The sequence below is a fragment of the Rhipicephalus microplus genome, chromosome X, assembly GCF_043290135.1.
Source record: "Rhipicephalus microplus isolate Deutch F79 chromosome X, USDA_Rmic, whole genome shotgun sequence".
NCBI lineage: Eukaryota > Metazoa > Arthropoda > Arachnida > Ixodida > Ixodidae > Rhipicephalus > Rhipicephalus microplus.
In genome coordinates, this window is record NC_134710.1 from 163352471 (window position 1) to 163364988 (window position 12518).

General features: G+C 53.2%; 1 protein-coding gene and 42 non-coding genes across 43 annotated transcripts in view; 42 read left to right on the top strand and 1 right to left on the bottom strand.

The window, feature by feature from the left end:
- LOC142775133 (uncharacterized) overlaps window positions 1-12518 on the bottom strand; it is a 45338-nt gene that overhangs the window by 2732 nt on the left and 30088 nt on the right. The window lies entirely within an intron of this gene.
- On the top strand, window positions 247-328 carry TRNAS-GCU (transfer RNA serine (anticodon GCU)). The gene has a single exon. It is a non-coding gene; the product is annotated as a tRNA-Ser (tRNA).
- On the top strand, window positions 404-489 carry TRNAS-GCU (transfer RNA serine (anticodon GCU)). Its single transcript has one exon. It is a non-coding gene; the product is annotated as a tRNA-Ser (tRNA).
- Window positions 1586-1667, top strand: TRNAS-GCU (transfer RNA serine (anticodon GCU)). Its single transcript has one exon. It is a non-coding gene; the product is annotated as a tRNA-Ser (tRNA).
- TRNAS-GCU (transfer RNA serine (anticodon GCU)) lies at window positions 1747-1828 on the top strand. The gene has a single exon. It is a non-coding gene; the product is annotated as a tRNA-Ser (tRNA).
- On the top strand, window positions 1905-1986 carry TRNAS-GCU (transfer RNA serine (anticodon GCU)). Its single transcript has one exon. It is a non-coding gene; the product is annotated as a tRNA-Ser (tRNA).
- TRNAS-GCU (transfer RNA serine (anticodon GCU)) lies at window positions 2550-2631 on the top strand. The gene has a single exon. It is a non-coding gene; the product is annotated as a tRNA-Ser (tRNA).
- On the top strand, window positions 2873-2954 carry TRNAS-GCU (transfer RNA serine (anticodon GCU)). Its single transcript has one exon. It is a non-coding gene; the product is annotated as a tRNA-Ser (tRNA).
- On the top strand, window positions 3035-3116 carry TRNAS-GCU (transfer RNA serine (anticodon GCU)). The gene has a single exon. It is a non-coding gene; the product is annotated as a tRNA-Ser (tRNA).
- On the top strand, window positions 3338-3419 carry TRNAS-GCU (transfer RNA serine (anticodon GCU)). The gene has a single exon. It is a non-coding gene; the product is annotated as a tRNA-Ser (tRNA).
- TRNAS-GCU (transfer RNA serine (anticodon GCU)) lies at window positions 3498-3579 on the top strand. The gene has a single exon. It is a non-coding gene; the product is annotated as a tRNA-Ser (tRNA).
- Window positions 3819-3900, top strand: TRNAS-GCU (transfer RNA serine (anticodon GCU)). Its single transcript has one exon. It is a non-coding gene; the product is annotated as a tRNA-Ser (tRNA).
- TRNAS-GCU (transfer RNA serine (anticodon GCU)) lies at window positions 3980-4061 on the top strand. The gene has a single exon. It is a non-coding gene; the product is annotated as a tRNA-Ser (tRNA).
- TRNAS-GCU (transfer RNA serine (anticodon GCU)) lies at window positions 4143-4224 on the top strand. The gene has a single exon. It is a non-coding gene; the product is annotated as a tRNA-Ser (tRNA).
- TRNAS-GCU (transfer RNA serine (anticodon GCU)) lies at window positions 4467-4547 on the top strand. The gene has a single exon. It is a non-coding gene; the product is annotated as a tRNA-Ser (tRNA).
- Window positions 4629-4710, top strand: TRNAS-GCU (transfer RNA serine (anticodon GCU)). The gene has a single exon. It is a non-coding gene; the product is annotated as a tRNA-Ser (tRNA).
- On the top strand, window positions 4952-5033 carry TRNAS-GCU (transfer RNA serine (anticodon GCU)). Its single transcript has one exon. It is a non-coding gene; the product is annotated as a tRNA-Ser (tRNA).
- Window positions 5114-5195, top strand: TRNAS-GCU (transfer RNA serine (anticodon GCU)). Its single transcript has one exon. It is a non-coding gene; the product is annotated as a tRNA-Ser (tRNA).
- Window positions 5434-5515, top strand: TRNAS-GCU (transfer RNA serine (anticodon GCU)). Its single transcript has one exon. It is a non-coding gene; the product is annotated as a tRNA-Ser (tRNA).
- On the top strand, window positions 6243-6324 carry TRNAS-GCU (transfer RNA serine (anticodon GCU)). The gene has a single exon. It is a non-coding gene; the product is annotated as a tRNA-Ser (tRNA).
- On the top strand, window positions 6723-6804 carry TRNAS-GCU (transfer RNA serine (anticodon GCU)). Its single transcript has one exon. It is a non-coding gene; the product is annotated as a tRNA-Ser (tRNA).
- TRNAS-GCU (transfer RNA serine (anticodon GCU)) lies at window positions 7046-7127 on the top strand. The gene has a single exon. It is a non-coding gene; the product is annotated as a tRNA-Ser (tRNA).
- TRNAS-GCU (transfer RNA serine (anticodon GCU)) lies at window positions 7207-7288 on the top strand. Its single transcript has one exon. It is a non-coding gene; the product is annotated as a tRNA-Ser (tRNA).
- Window positions 7368-7449, top strand: TRNAS-GCU (transfer RNA serine (anticodon GCU)). The gene has a single exon. It is a non-coding gene; the product is annotated as a tRNA-Ser (tRNA).
- TRNAS-GCU (transfer RNA serine (anticodon GCU)) lies at window positions 7531-7612 on the top strand. The gene has a single exon. It is a non-coding gene; the product is annotated as a tRNA-Ser (tRNA).
- Window positions 7854-7935, top strand: TRNAS-GCU (transfer RNA serine (anticodon GCU)). The gene has a single exon. It is a non-coding gene; the product is annotated as a tRNA-Ser (tRNA).
- Window positions 8016-8097, top strand: TRNAS-GCU (transfer RNA serine (anticodon GCU)). Its single transcript has one exon. It is a non-coding gene; the product is annotated as a tRNA-Ser (tRNA).
- On the top strand, window positions 8336-8417 carry TRNAS-GCU (transfer RNA serine (anticodon GCU)). Its single transcript has one exon. It is a non-coding gene; the product is annotated as a tRNA-Ser (tRNA).
- Window positions 8497-8578, top strand: TRNAS-GCU (transfer RNA serine (anticodon GCU)). The gene has a single exon. It is a non-coding gene; the product is annotated as a tRNA-Ser (tRNA).
- On the top strand, window positions 8822-8903 carry TRNAS-GCU (transfer RNA serine (anticodon GCU)). The gene has a single exon. It is a non-coding gene; the product is annotated as a tRNA-Ser (tRNA).
- On the top strand, window positions 9144-9225 carry TRNAS-GCU (transfer RNA serine (anticodon GCU)). The gene has a single exon. It is a non-coding gene; the product is annotated as a tRNA-Ser (tRNA).
- On the top strand, window positions 9467-9548 carry TRNAS-GCU (transfer RNA serine (anticodon GCU)). The gene has a single exon. It is a non-coding gene; the product is annotated as a tRNA-Ser (tRNA).
- Window positions 9629-9710, top strand: TRNAS-GCU (transfer RNA serine (anticodon GCU)). The gene has a single exon. It is a non-coding gene; the product is annotated as a tRNA-Ser (tRNA).
- On the top strand, window positions 9949-10030 carry TRNAS-GCU (transfer RNA serine (anticodon GCU)). Its single transcript has one exon. It is a non-coding gene; the product is annotated as a tRNA-Ser (tRNA).
- Window positions 10110-10191, top strand: TRNAS-GCU (transfer RNA serine (anticodon GCU)). The gene has a single exon. It is a non-coding gene; the product is annotated as a tRNA-Ser (tRNA).
- Window positions 10759-10840, top strand: TRNAS-GCU (transfer RNA serine (anticodon GCU)). Its single transcript has one exon. It is a non-coding gene; the product is annotated as a tRNA-Ser (tRNA).
- Window positions 10920-11001, top strand: TRNAS-GCU (transfer RNA serine (anticodon GCU)). The gene has a single exon. It is a non-coding gene; the product is annotated as a tRNA-Ser (tRNA).
- On the top strand, window positions 11244-11325 carry TRNAS-GCU (transfer RNA serine (anticodon GCU)). Its single transcript has one exon. It is a non-coding gene; the product is annotated as a tRNA-Ser (tRNA).
- On the top strand, window positions 11564-11645 carry TRNAS-GCU (transfer RNA serine (anticodon GCU)). The gene has a single exon. It is a non-coding gene; the product is annotated as a tRNA-Ser (tRNA).
- On the top strand, window positions 11725-11806 carry TRNAS-GCU (transfer RNA serine (anticodon GCU)). Its single transcript has one exon. It is a non-coding gene; the product is annotated as a tRNA-Ser (tRNA).
- TRNAS-GCU (transfer RNA serine (anticodon GCU)) lies at window positions 12050-12131 on the top strand. The gene has a single exon. It is a non-coding gene; the product is annotated as a tRNA-Ser (tRNA).
- TRNAS-GCU (transfer RNA serine (anticodon GCU)) lies at window positions 12211-12292 on the top strand. The gene has a single exon. It is a non-coding gene; the product is annotated as a tRNA-Ser (tRNA).
- TRNAS-GCU (transfer RNA serine (anticodon GCU)) lies at window positions 12374-12455 on the top strand. The gene has a single exon. It is a non-coding gene; the product is annotated as a tRNA-Ser (tRNA).

Below are 12518 nucleotides of genomic sequence, written 5' to 3' on the forward strand. Positions count from 1 at the left end.
CTCGTCGAGTCGCGTAACTTTTTTTCTCCGAGTGATAGGTCTTCGACACTAGTGTGTAAGCCGCACGAATGGCCTGCAAGGCGGACGAGGTGGCCGAGAGGTTAAGGAGATTGACTGCTAATTTATTGGGCTCCACCCACGTGAGTTCGAATCCCATCCTCGTCGTGTCGTGAAACTTTTTTATTGCTCTCCCAGTGATCGGTCTTTGACACTAGTATGTAAGCTGCACGGGTGGGGTGCAAGGCGGACAAGGTGGCCGAGAGGTTATGGCGATGGACTGCTAATCTATTGGGCTCTTTCCGCGTGGGTTCGAATCCCATCCTCGTCGAGTCGATTAACTTTTTTTTTTCTCCCAGTGATCGGTCTTCGACACTAGTGTGTAAGCTGCACGGGTGGCCCGCAAGGCGGAAGACGTGGCCGAGAGGTTAAGGCGATGAACTGCTAATCCATTGGGCTCTGCCCGCGTGGGTTCGAATCCCATCCTCGTCGAGTCGCGTAGCTTTTTTTTCTTCTCCCAGTGATCGGTCTTCGACACTAGTGCGTAAGCTGCAAGGGTGGCCGAGAGGTTAAAGCGATGGACTGCTAATTCATTGGGCTCTGCCCGCGTGAGTTTGAATCCCATCCTCGTCGTGTCGTGTAACTTTTTTTTAGAGGCGAAGCTCCTTAGGGCGTGGGCTGTGCGTCCCCTGTAGCCTGTATGTAGCCACCTCTAGTTTAGTTCTTGCAGTGTTCACTAGATGGCGGTACCGTCCCCTGTATGTAGCCACCTCTAGTTTAGTTCTTGCAGTGTTCACTAGATGGCGGTACCGTCTCCTGTATGTAGCCACCTCTCGTTTAGTTCTTGTAGAGTTTACTAGATGGTGGTACTTGTAGCTGATGATGAAAAGATGCAAGATGTTATAAACTAGAAAGCGGTACTTGTAGTTGATGAAAGACGCGAGATCTTATAAATTAGGAATGATGTCACATATGGCGCGTGTCATTGGTTGAAGGCAATCGTTCGATTTAGTGCGGCGACGTACGCTAGGGGGCGCGTTGTAATAAAATCCGTTCGCTGTTGGCGCGCGCTCGGAGTCGCCGGATGGATAAGGCTGCACAGCGGAGAGAGCGCAAGGCGGCAGCAGCGCGCGCTCGCAGACAGAATCCCGATGTGCGAGCGCGCGAGGCAAGGGACATCACAAGCCATCCATCGTCTAAGAACAAATAAAAGTTGATTTGTGTATATACACACACAGCGTTTCTCACGTCTTTACATGATGATCGACTGGGCGAATTACACGGAAGATTCACAGTTTACTGATGAATCCCTCCGGAGCTTCGCCCATTCATCATCATTCACCCCGTGAATATGCCGTAATTTTTTGTTCTCCCAGTGATCGGTCTTCGACACTAGTATGTAAGCTGCACGGATGAGGTGCAAGGCGCACAAGGTGGTCGACAGGTTCTGGCGATGGACTGCTAATCCATTGGGCTCTTTCCGCGTGGGTTCGAGTCCCATCCTCGTCGAGTCGCGTAACTTGTTTTGTTCTCCCAGTGATCTGTCTACGACACTAGTGTGTAAGCTGCACGAATGGCCTGCAAGGCGGACGAGGTGGCCGAGAGGTTAAGGCGATTGACTGCTTATCTATTGGGCTCTGCCCACGTGGGTTCGAATCCCATCGTCGTCGAGTTGCGTAAATTTTTTTTCTTCTCCCAGTAATCGGTCTTCGACACTAGTATGTAAGCTGCACAGATGGGTGCAAGGCGGACGAGGTGGCCGAGAGGTTAAGGCGATGGACTGCTAATCCATTGAGCTCTGCCCGCGTGGGTTCGAATCCCATCCTCGTCGAGTCGCGTAACTTTTTTTCTCCGAGTGATGGGTCTTCGACACTAGTGTGTAAGCTGCACGAATGGCCTGCAAGGCGGACGAGGTGGCCGAGAGGTTAAGGAGATTGACTGCTAATTTATTGGGCTCTGCCCGCGTGAGTTCGAATCCCACCCTCGTCGTGTCGTGTAACTTTCTTATTGCTCTCCCAGTGATCGGTCTTCGACACTAGTATGCAAGCTGCACGGATGGAGTGCAAGGCGGACAAGGTGGCCGAGAGGTTATTGCGATGGACTGCTAATCCACTGGGCTCTTTCCGCGTGGGTTCGAATCCCATCCTCGTCGAGTCGCTTAACTTGTTTTGTTCTCCCAGTGATCTGTCTACGACACTAGTGTGTAAGCCGCGCGAATGGCCTGCAAGGCGGACGAGGTGTCCGAGAGATTAAGGTGATTGACTGTTTATCCATTGGGCTCTGCCCGCGTGGGTTCGAATCCCATCCTCGTCGAGTCGCGTAACTTTTTTTTCTTCTCCCAGTGATCACTCTTCGACACTAGTGTGTAAGCTGCACGGATGGGCTGCAAGGCGGACGAGGTGACCGAGAGGTTAAGGATTGACTGCTAATTTATTGGGCTCGGCCCGCGTGGGTTCGAATCCCATCCTCGTCGAGTCGCGTAACTTTTTTTGTTCTCCCAGTGATCGGTCTTCGACACTAGTGTGTAAGCTGCAAGGAAGGCCTGCAAGGCAGACGAAGTGGCCGATAGGTTAAGGCGATTGACTGCTAATCCATTGGGCTCTGCCCGCGTGGGTTCAAATCCCATCCTCGTCGAGTCGCGTAACTTTTTTTTCTCCTCCCAGTGATCGGTCTTCGACACTAGTGTGTAAGCTGCACGGGTAGCCTCCACGGCGGACGAGGTGGCCGAGAGGTTAAGAAGATTGACTGCTAATTTATTGGGCTCGGCCCGCGTGCGTTCGAATCCCATCCTGGTCGAGTCGCGTAACTTTTTTTGTTCTCCCAGTGATCTGTCTACGACACTAGTGTGTAAGCCGCACGAATGGCCTGCAAGGCGGACGAGGTGGCCGAGAGTTTAAGGCGATTGACTGCTAAGCCATTGGGCTCTGCCCGCGTGGGTTCGAATCCCATCCTCGTCGAGTCGCGTAACTTTTTTTTGTTCTCCCAGTGATCTGTCTACGACACTAGTGTGTAAGCTGCAAGAATGGCCTGCAAGGCGGACGAGGTGGCCGAGAGGTTGAGGCGATAGACTGCTAATCCATTGGGCTCTGCCCGCGTGGGTTCGAATCCCATACTCGTCGAGTCGCGTAGCTTTTCTTTGTTCTCCCAGTGATCGGTCTTCGACACTAGTGCGTAAGCTGCGCGGGTGGCCGAGAGGTTAAGGCGATGGACTGCTAATTCACTGGGCTCCGCCCGCGTGAGTTCGAATCCCATCCTCGTAGTGTCGTGTAACTTTTTTTTGTTCTCCCAGTGATTGGTCTTCGACACTAGTATGTAAGCTGCACGGATGGGGTGCAAGGCGGACAAGGTGGCCGAGAGGTTATGGCGATGGACTGCTAATCCATTGGGCTTTTTCCGCGTGGGTTCGAATCCCATCCTCGTCGAGTCGCGTAACTTTTTTTGTTCTCCCAGTGATCGGTCTTCGACACTTGTGTGTAAGCTGCACAGATGGGTGCAAGGCGGACGAGGTGGCCGAGAGGTTAAGGCGATGGACTGCTAATCCATTGAGCTCTGCCCGCGTGGGTTCGAATCCCATCCTCGTCGAGTCGCGTAACTTTTTTTCTCCGAGTGATGGGTCTTCGACACTAGTGTGTAAGCTGCACGAATGGCCTGCAAGGCGGACGAGGTGGCCGAGAGGTTAAGGAGATTGACTGCTAATTTATTGGGCTCTGCCCGCGTGATTTCGAATCCCATCCTCGTCGTGTCGTGTAACTTTCTTATTGCTCTCCCAGTGATCGGTCTTCGACACTAGTATGCAAGCTGCACGGATGGAGTGCAAGGCGGACAAGGTGGCCGAGAGGTTATTGCGATGGACTGCTAATCCACTGGGCTCTGCCCGCGTGGGTTCGAATCCCATCCTCGTCGAGTCGCTTAACTTGTTTTGTTCTCCCAGTGATCTGTCTACGACACTAGTGTGTAAGCCGCACGAATGGCCTGCAAGGCGGACGAGGTGGCCGAGAGGTTAAGGCGATGGACTGCTAATCCATTGGGCACTGCCCGCGTGGGTTCGAATTCCATCCTCGTCGAGTCGCGTAACTTTGTTTTTGTTCTCCCAGTGATAGGTCTTCGACACTAGTGTGTAAGCTGCACGGATGGCCTGCAAGGCGGACGAGGTGGTCGAGTGGTTAAGGCGATGGACTGCTAATCCATTGGGCTCTGCCCGCTTGGGTTCGAATCCTATCCTCGTCGAGTCGCTTAATTTTTTTTTGTCTTCCCAGTGATGGGTCTGCGACACTAGTGTGTAAACTGCACGGATGGCCAGCAAGGCGGACGAGGGGGCCGAGAGGTTAAGGAGATGTACTGCTAATTTATTGGGCTCGCCCCGCATCGGTTCGTATCTCATCCTCGTCGAGTCGCGTAACTTTTTTTTGTTCTCCCAGTGATCGGTCTTCGACACTAGTGTGTAAGCTGCACGGATGGCCTGCAAGGCGGACGAGGTGGCCGAGAGGTTAAGGCGATGGACTGCTAATCCATTGGGCACTGCCCGCGTGGGTCGAATTCCATCCTCGTCGAGTCGCGTAACGTTGTTTTTGTTCTCCCAGTGATCGGTCTACGACACTAGTGTGTAAGCTGCGTGGATGGCCTGCAAGGCGGACGAGGTGGTCGAGTGGTTAAGGCGATGGACTGCTAATCCATTGGGCTCTGCCCACTTTGGTTCGAATCCTATCCTCGTCGAGTCGCGTAATTTTTTTTGTCCTCCCAGTGATGGGTCTGCGACACTAGTGTGTAAACTGCATGGATGGCCAGCAAGGCGGACGAGAGGGCCGAGTGGTTAAGGAGATATACTGCTATTTTATTAGGCTCGGCCCGCATCGGTTCCAATCTGATCCTCGTCGAGTCGCGTAACTTTTTTTTGTTCTCCCAGTGATCGGTCTTCGACACTAGTGTGTAAGCTGCACGAATGGCCTGCAAGGCGGGCGAGGTGGCCGAGAGGTTAAGGCGATGGACAGCTAATCCATTGGGCTCTGCCCACGTGGGTTCGAATCCCATCCTCGTCGAGTCGCGTAACTATTTTTTGTTCTCCCAGTGATCGGTCTTCGACACTAGTGTGTAAGCTGCACAGATGGCCTGCAAGGCGGACGAGGTGGCCGAGAGGTTAAGGCCATGGACTGCTAATGCATTGGGCTCTGCCCGCGTGGGTTCGAATCCCATCCTCGTCGAGTCGTGTAACTTTTTTTCTTCTCCCAGTGATCGGTCTTCAGCACTAGTGTGAAAGCTGCACGAATAGCCTGCAAAGAGGACGAGGTGGCCGAGAGGTTAAGGATTGACTGCTAATTTATTGGGCTCGGCCCGCATGGGTTCAAATCCCATCCTCGTCGAGTCGCGTAACTTTTTTTGTTCTCCCAGTAATCAGTCTTCGACACTAGTGTGTAAGCTGCACGGGTTGCCCGCAATGCGGACGAGGTGTCCGAGAGCTTAAGGCGATGGACTGCTAATCCATTGGGCTCTGCCCGCGTGGGTTCGAATCCCATTTTCGTCGAGTCGTCTAACTTTGTTTTTGTTCTCCCAGTGATGGGTCTACGACACTAGTGTGTAAACTAAACGGATGGCCTGCAAGGCGGACGAGGGGGCCGAGAGGATAAGGAGATTGCTTGCTTATTTATTGGGCTCGGCCCGCGTCGGTTCGAATCCCATCCTCGTCGAGTCGCGTAACTTTTTTTTTGTTCTCCCAGTTATCTGTCTACGACTCTAGTGTGTAAGCTTCACGAATGGCCTTCAAGGCGGAGGAGGTTGCCGAGAGGTTAAGGCGATGGACTGCTAATCCGTTGGGCTCTGCCCGCGTGGTTTCGAATCCTATCCTCGTCGAGTCGCTTAATTTTTTTTTGTCTTCCCAGTGATGGGTCTGCGACACTAGTGTGTAAACTGCACGGATGGCCAGCAAGGCGGACGAGGGGGCCGAGAGGTTAAGGAGATATACTGCTAATTTATTGGGCTCGCCCCGCATCGGTTCGTATCTCATCCTCGTCGAGTCGCGTAACTTTTTTTGTTCTCCCAGTGATCGGTCTTCGACACTAGTGTGTAAGCTGCACGGATGGGGTGCAAGGCGGACGAGGTGGGCGAGAGGTTAAGGATCGACTGCTAATTTATTGGGCTCGACCCGCGTGGGTTCGAATCCGATCCTGGTCGAGTCACGTAACTTTTTTTTGTTCTCCCAGTAATCAGTCTTCGACACTTGTGTGTAAACTGCACGGGTGGCCTGCAAGGCGGACAAGGTGGCCGAGAGGTTAAGGCGATGGACTGCTAATCCATTGGGCCTTGCCCGCGTAGGTTCGAATCCCATCCTCGTCGAGTCGCGTAACTTTTTTTGTTCTCCCAGTGATCGGTCTTCGACACTAGTGTGTTAGCTGCACAGATGGCCTGCAAGGCGTACGAGGTGGATGAGAGCTTAAGGCGATGGACTGCTAATCCATTGAGCTCTGCCCGCGTGGGTTCGAATCCCATCCTCGTCGAGTCGCGTAACTTTTTTTCTCCGAGTGATGGGTCTTCGACACTAGTGTACAAGCTGCACAAATGGCCTGCAAGGTGGACGACGTGGCCGAGAGGTTAAGGAGATTGACTGCTAATTTATTGGGCTCAGCCCGCGTGGGTTCGAATCCCATCCTCGTCGAGTCGCGTAACTTTTTTTGTTCTCCCAGTAATCAGTCTTCGCCACTAGTGTGTAAGCTGCACGGGTAGCCTGCAAGGCGGACGAGGAGGCCGAGAGGTTAAGGCGATGGACTGCTAATCCATTGGGCTCTGCCCGCGTGGGTTCGAGTCCCATTTTCGTCGAGTCGTGTAACTTTTTTTTGTTCTCCCAGTGATGGGTCTACGACACTAGTGTGTAAACTGAACGGATGGCATGCAAGGCGGACGAGGGGGCCGAGAGGATAAGGAGATTGCTTGCTTATTTATTGGGCTCGGCCCGCGTCGGTTCGAATCCCATCCTCGTCGAGTCGCGTAACTTTTTTTGTTCTCCCAGTTATCTGTCTACGACACTAGTGTGTAAGCTGCACGAATGGCCTTCAAGGCGGACGAGGTTGCCGAGAGGTTAAGGCGATGGACTGCTATTCCGTTGGGCTCTGCCCGCGTGGGTTCGAATCCCATCCTCGTCGAGTCGCGTAACTTTTTTTTGTTTTCCAGTGATCGGTCTTCGACACTAGTGTGTAAGCTGCACGGAGGGCCTGCAAGACGGACGAGGTGGCCGAGAGGTTAAGGCGATGGACTGCTAATCCACTGGGCTCTGCCCTCGTGGGTTCGAATCCCATCCTCGTCGAGTCGCGTAACTTTTTTTGCTCTCCCAGTCATCGGTCTTTGACACTAGTGTGTAAGCTGCACGGATGGCCTGCAAGGCGGACGAGGTGGCCGAGAGAATAAGGCGATGGACTGCTAATCCATTGGGCACAGCCCGCGTGGGTTCAAATTCCATCCTCGTCGAGTCGCGTAACGTTGTTTTTGTTCTCCCAGTGATCGGTCTACGACACTAGTGTGTAAGCTGCATGGATGGCCAGCAAGGCGGACGAGGTGGTCGAGTGGTTAAGGCGATGGACTGCTAATCCATTGGGCTCTGCCCACTTTGGTTCGAATCCTATCCTCGTCGAGTCGCGTAATTTTTTTTGTCCTCCCAGTGATGGGTCTACGACACTAGTGTGTAAACTGCATGGATGGCCAGCAAGGCGGACGAGAGGGCCGAGAGGTTAAGGAGATATACTGCTATTTTATTAGGCTCGGCCCGCATCGGTTCGAATCTGATCCTCGTCGAGTCGCGTAACTTTTTTTTGTTCCCCCAGTGATCGGTCTTCGACACTAGTGTGTAAGCTGCACGAATGGCCTGCAAGGCGGGCGAGGTGGCCGAGAGGTTAAGGCGATGGACAGCTAATCCATTGGGCTCTGCCCACGTGGGTTCGAATCCCATCCTCGTCGAGTCGCGTAACTATTTTTTGTTCTCCCAGTGATCGGTCTTCGACACTAGTGTGTAAGCTGCACAGATGGCCTGCAAGGCGGACGAGGTGGCCGAGAGGTTAAGGCCATGGACTGCTAATGCATTGGGCTCTGCCCGCGTGGGTTCGAATCCCATCCTCGTCGATTCGTGTAACTTTTTTTCTTCTCCCAGTGATCGGTCTTCAGCACTAGTGTGAAAGCTGCACGAATGGCCTGCAAAGTGGACGAGGTGGCCGAGAGGTTAAGGATTGACTGCTAATTTATTGGGCTCGGCCCACATGGGTTCAAATCCCATCCTCGTCGAGTCGCGTAACTTTTTTTGTTCTCCCAGTAATCAGTCTTCGACACTAGTGTGTAAGCTGCACGGGTTGCCCGCAATGTGGACGAGGTGTCCGAGAGCTTAAGGCGATGGACTGCTAATCCATTGGGCTCTGCCCGCGTGGGTTCGAATCCCATCCTCGTCCAGTCGCGTAACTTTTTTTGTTCTCCCAGTGATCGGTCTTCAACACTAGTGTGAAAGCTGCACGAATGGCCTGCAAAGCGGACGAGGTGGCCGAGAGGTTAAGGCGATGGACTGCTAATTCATTGGGCCCTGCCCGCGTGGGTTCGAATCCCATTTTCGTCGAGTCGTCTAACTTTTTTTTGTTCTCCCAGTGATGGGTCTACGACACTAGTGTGTCAACTAAACGGATGGCCTGCAAGGCGGACGAGGGGGCCGAGAGGATAAGCAGATTGCTTGCTTATTTATTGGGCTCGGCCCGCGTCGGTTCGAATCCCATCCTCGTCGAGTCGCGTAACTTTTTTTTTGTTCTCCCAGTTATCTGTCTACGACTCTAGTGTGTAAGCTTCACGAATGGCCTTCAAGGCGGACGAGGTTGCCGAGAGGTTAAGGCGATGGACTGCTAATCCGTTGGGCTCTGCCCGCGTGGTTTCGAATCCCATCCTCGTCGAGTCGCGTAACTTTTTTTTGTTTTCCAGTGATCGGTCTTCGACACTAGCGTGTAAGCTGCACGGAGGGCCTGCAAGACGGACGATGTGGCTGAGAGGTTAAGGCGATAAACTGCTAATCCACTGGGCTCTGCCCGCGTGGGTTCGAATCCCATCCTCGTCGACCGGCGTAACTTTTTTTGTTCTCCCAGTGATCAGTCTTCGACACCAGTATGTAAGCTGCACGGATGGCCTGCAAGGCGGACGAGGTGGCCGAGAGGTTAAGGCGATGGACTGCTAATCCATTGGGCTCTGCCCACTTTGGTTCGAATCCTATCCTCGTCGAGTCGCGTAATTTTTTTTGTCCTCCCAGTGATGGGTCTGCGACACTAGTGTGTAAACTGCATGGATGGCCAGCAAGGCGGACGAGAGGGCCGAGTGGTTAAGGAGATATACTGCTATTTTATTAGGCTCGGCCCGCATCGGTTCCAATCTGATCCTCGTCGAGTCGCGTAACTTTTTTTTGTTCTCCCAGTGATCGGTCTTCGACACTAGTGTGTAAGCTGCACGAATGGCCTGCAAGGCGGGCGAGGTGGCCGAGAGGTTAAGGCGATGGACAGCTAATCCATTGGGCTCTGCCCACGTGGGTTCGAATCCCATCCTCGTCGAGTCGCGTAACTATTTTTTGTTCTCCCAGTGATCGGTCTTCGACACTAGTGTGTAAGCTGCACAGATGGCCTGCAAGGCGGACGAGGTGGCCGAGAGGTTAAGGCCATGGACTGCTAATGCATTGGGCTCTGCCCGCGTGGGTTCGAATCCCATCCTCGTCGAGTCGTGTAACTTTTTTTCTTCTCCCAGTGATCGGTCTTCAGCACTAGTGTGAAAGCTGCACGAATAGCCTGCAAAGAGGACGAGGTGGCCGAGAGGTTAAGGATTGACTGCTAATTTATTGGGCTCGGCCCGCATGGGTTCAAATCCCATCCTCGTCGAGTCGCGTAACTTTTTTTGTTCTCCCAGTAATCAGTCTTCGACACTAGTGTGTAAGCTGCACGGGTTGCCCGCAATGCGGACGAGGTGTCCGAGAGCTTAAGGCGATGGACTGCTAATCCATTGGGCTCTGCCCGCGTGGGTTCGAATCCCATCCTCGTCCAGTCGCGTAACTTTTTTTGTTCTTCCAGTGATCGGTCTTCAACACTAGTGTGAAAGCTGCACGAATGGCCTGCAAAGCGGACGAGGTGGCCGAGAGGTTAAGGCGATGGACTGCTAATCCATTGGGCTCTGCCCGCGTGGGTTCGAATCCCATTTTCGTCGAGTCGTCTAACTTTGTTTTTGTTCTCCCAGTGATGGGTCTACGACACTAGTGTGTAAACTAAACGGATGGCCTGCAAGGCGGACGAGGGGGCCGAGAGGATAAGGAGATTGCTTGCTTATTTATTGGGCTCGGCCCGCGTCGGTTCGAATCCCATCCTCGTCGAGTCGCGTAACTTTTTTTTTGTTCTCCCAGTTATCTGTCTACGACTCTAGTGTGTAAGCTTCACGAATGGCCTTCAAGGCGGAGGAGGTTGCCGAGAGGTTAAGGCGATGGACTGCTAATCCGTTGGGCTCTGCCCGCGTGGTTTCGAATCCTATCCTCGTCGAGTCGCTTAATTTTTTTTTGTCTTCCCAGTGATGGGTCTGCGACACTAGTGTGTAAACTGCACGGATGGCCAGCAAGGCGGACGAGGGGGCCGAGAGGTTAAGGAGATACACTGCTAATTTATTGGGCTCGCCCCGCATCGGTTCGTATCTCATCCTCGTCGAGTCGCGTAACTTTTTTTGTTCTCCCAGTTATCTGTCTACGACACTAGTGTGTAAACTGCACGAATGGCCTTCAAGGCGGACGAGGTTGCCGAGAGGTTAAGGCGATGGACTGCTATTCCGTTGGGCTCTGCCCGCGTGGGTTCGAATCCCATCCTCGTCGAGTCGCGTAACTTTTTTTTGTTTTCCAGTGATCGGTCTTCGACACTAGTGTGTAAGCTGCACGGAGGGCCTGCAAGACGGACGAGGTGGCCGAGAGGTTAAGGCGATGGACTGCTAATCCACTGGGCTCTGCCCTCATGGGTTCGAATCCCATCCTCGTCGAGTCGCGTAACTTTTTTTGCTCTCCCAGTCATCGGTCTTTGACACTAGTGTGTAAGCTGCACGGATGGCCTGCAAGGCGGACGAGGTGGCCGAGAGAATAAGGCGATGGACTGCTAATCCATTGGGCACTGCCCGCGTAGGTTCAAATTCCATCCTCGTCGAGTCGCGTAACGTTGTTTTTGTTCTCCCAGTGATCGGTCTACGACACTAGTGTGTAAGCTGCATGGATGGCCAGCAAGGCGGACGAGGTGGTCGAGTGGTTAAGGCGATGGACTGCTAATCCATTGGGCTCTGCCCACTTTGGTTCGAATCCTATCCTCGTCGAGTCGCGTAATTTTTTTTGTCCTCCCAGTGATGGGTCTACGACACCAGTGTGTAAACTGCACGAATGGCCTGCAAAGTGGACGAGGTGGCCGAGAGGTTAAGAATTGACTGCTAATTTATTGGGCTCGGCCCACATGGGTTCAAATCCCATCCTCGTCGAGTCGCGTAACTTTTTTTGTTCTCCCAGTAATCAGTCTTCGACACTAGTGTGTAAGCTGCACGGGTTGCCCGCAATGTGGACGAGGTGTCCGAGAGCTTAAGGCGATGGACTGCTAATCCATTGGGCTCTGCCCGCGTGGGTTCGAATCCCATCCTCGTCCAGTCGCGTAACTTTTTTTGTTCTCCCGGTGATCGGTCTTCAACACTAGTGTGAAAGCTGCACGAATGGCCTGCAAAGCGGACGAGGTGGCCGAGAAGTTAAGGCGATGGACTGCTAATTCATTGGGCCCTGCCCGCGTGGGTTCGAATCCCATTTTCGTCGAGTCGTCTAACTTTTTTTTGTTCTCCCAGTGATGGGTCTACGACACTAGTGTGTCAACTAAACGGATGGCCTGCAAGGCGGACGAGGGGGCCGAGAGGATAGGCAGATTGCTTGCTTATTTATTGGGCTCGGCCCGCGTCGGTTCGAATCCCATCCTCGTCGAGTCGCGTAACTTTTTTTTTGTTCTCCCAGTTATCTGTCTACGACTCTAGTGTGTAAGCTTCACGAATGGCCTTCAAGGCGGACGAGGTTGCCGAGAGGTTAAGGCGATGGACTGCTAATCCGTTGGGCTCTGCCCGCGTGGTTTCGAATCCCATCCTCGTCGACCCGCGTAACTTTTTTTGTTCTCCCAGTGATCAGTCTTCGACACCAGTATGTAAGCTGCACGGATGGCCTGCAAGGCGGACGAGGTGGCCGAGAGGTTAAGGCGATGGACTGCTAATCCATTGGGCACTGCCCGCGTGGGTTCGAATTCCATCCTCGTCGAGTCGCGTAACTTTGTTTTTGTTCTCCCAGTGATAGGTCTTCGACACTAGTGTGTAAGCTGCACGGATGGCCTGCAAGGCGGACGAGGTGGTCGAGTGGTTAAGGCGATGGACTGCTAATCCATTGGGCTCTGCCCGCTTGGGTTCGAATCCTATCCTCGTCGAGTCGCTTAATTTTTTTTTGTCTTCCCAGTGATGGGTCTGCGACACTAGTGTGTAAACTGCAC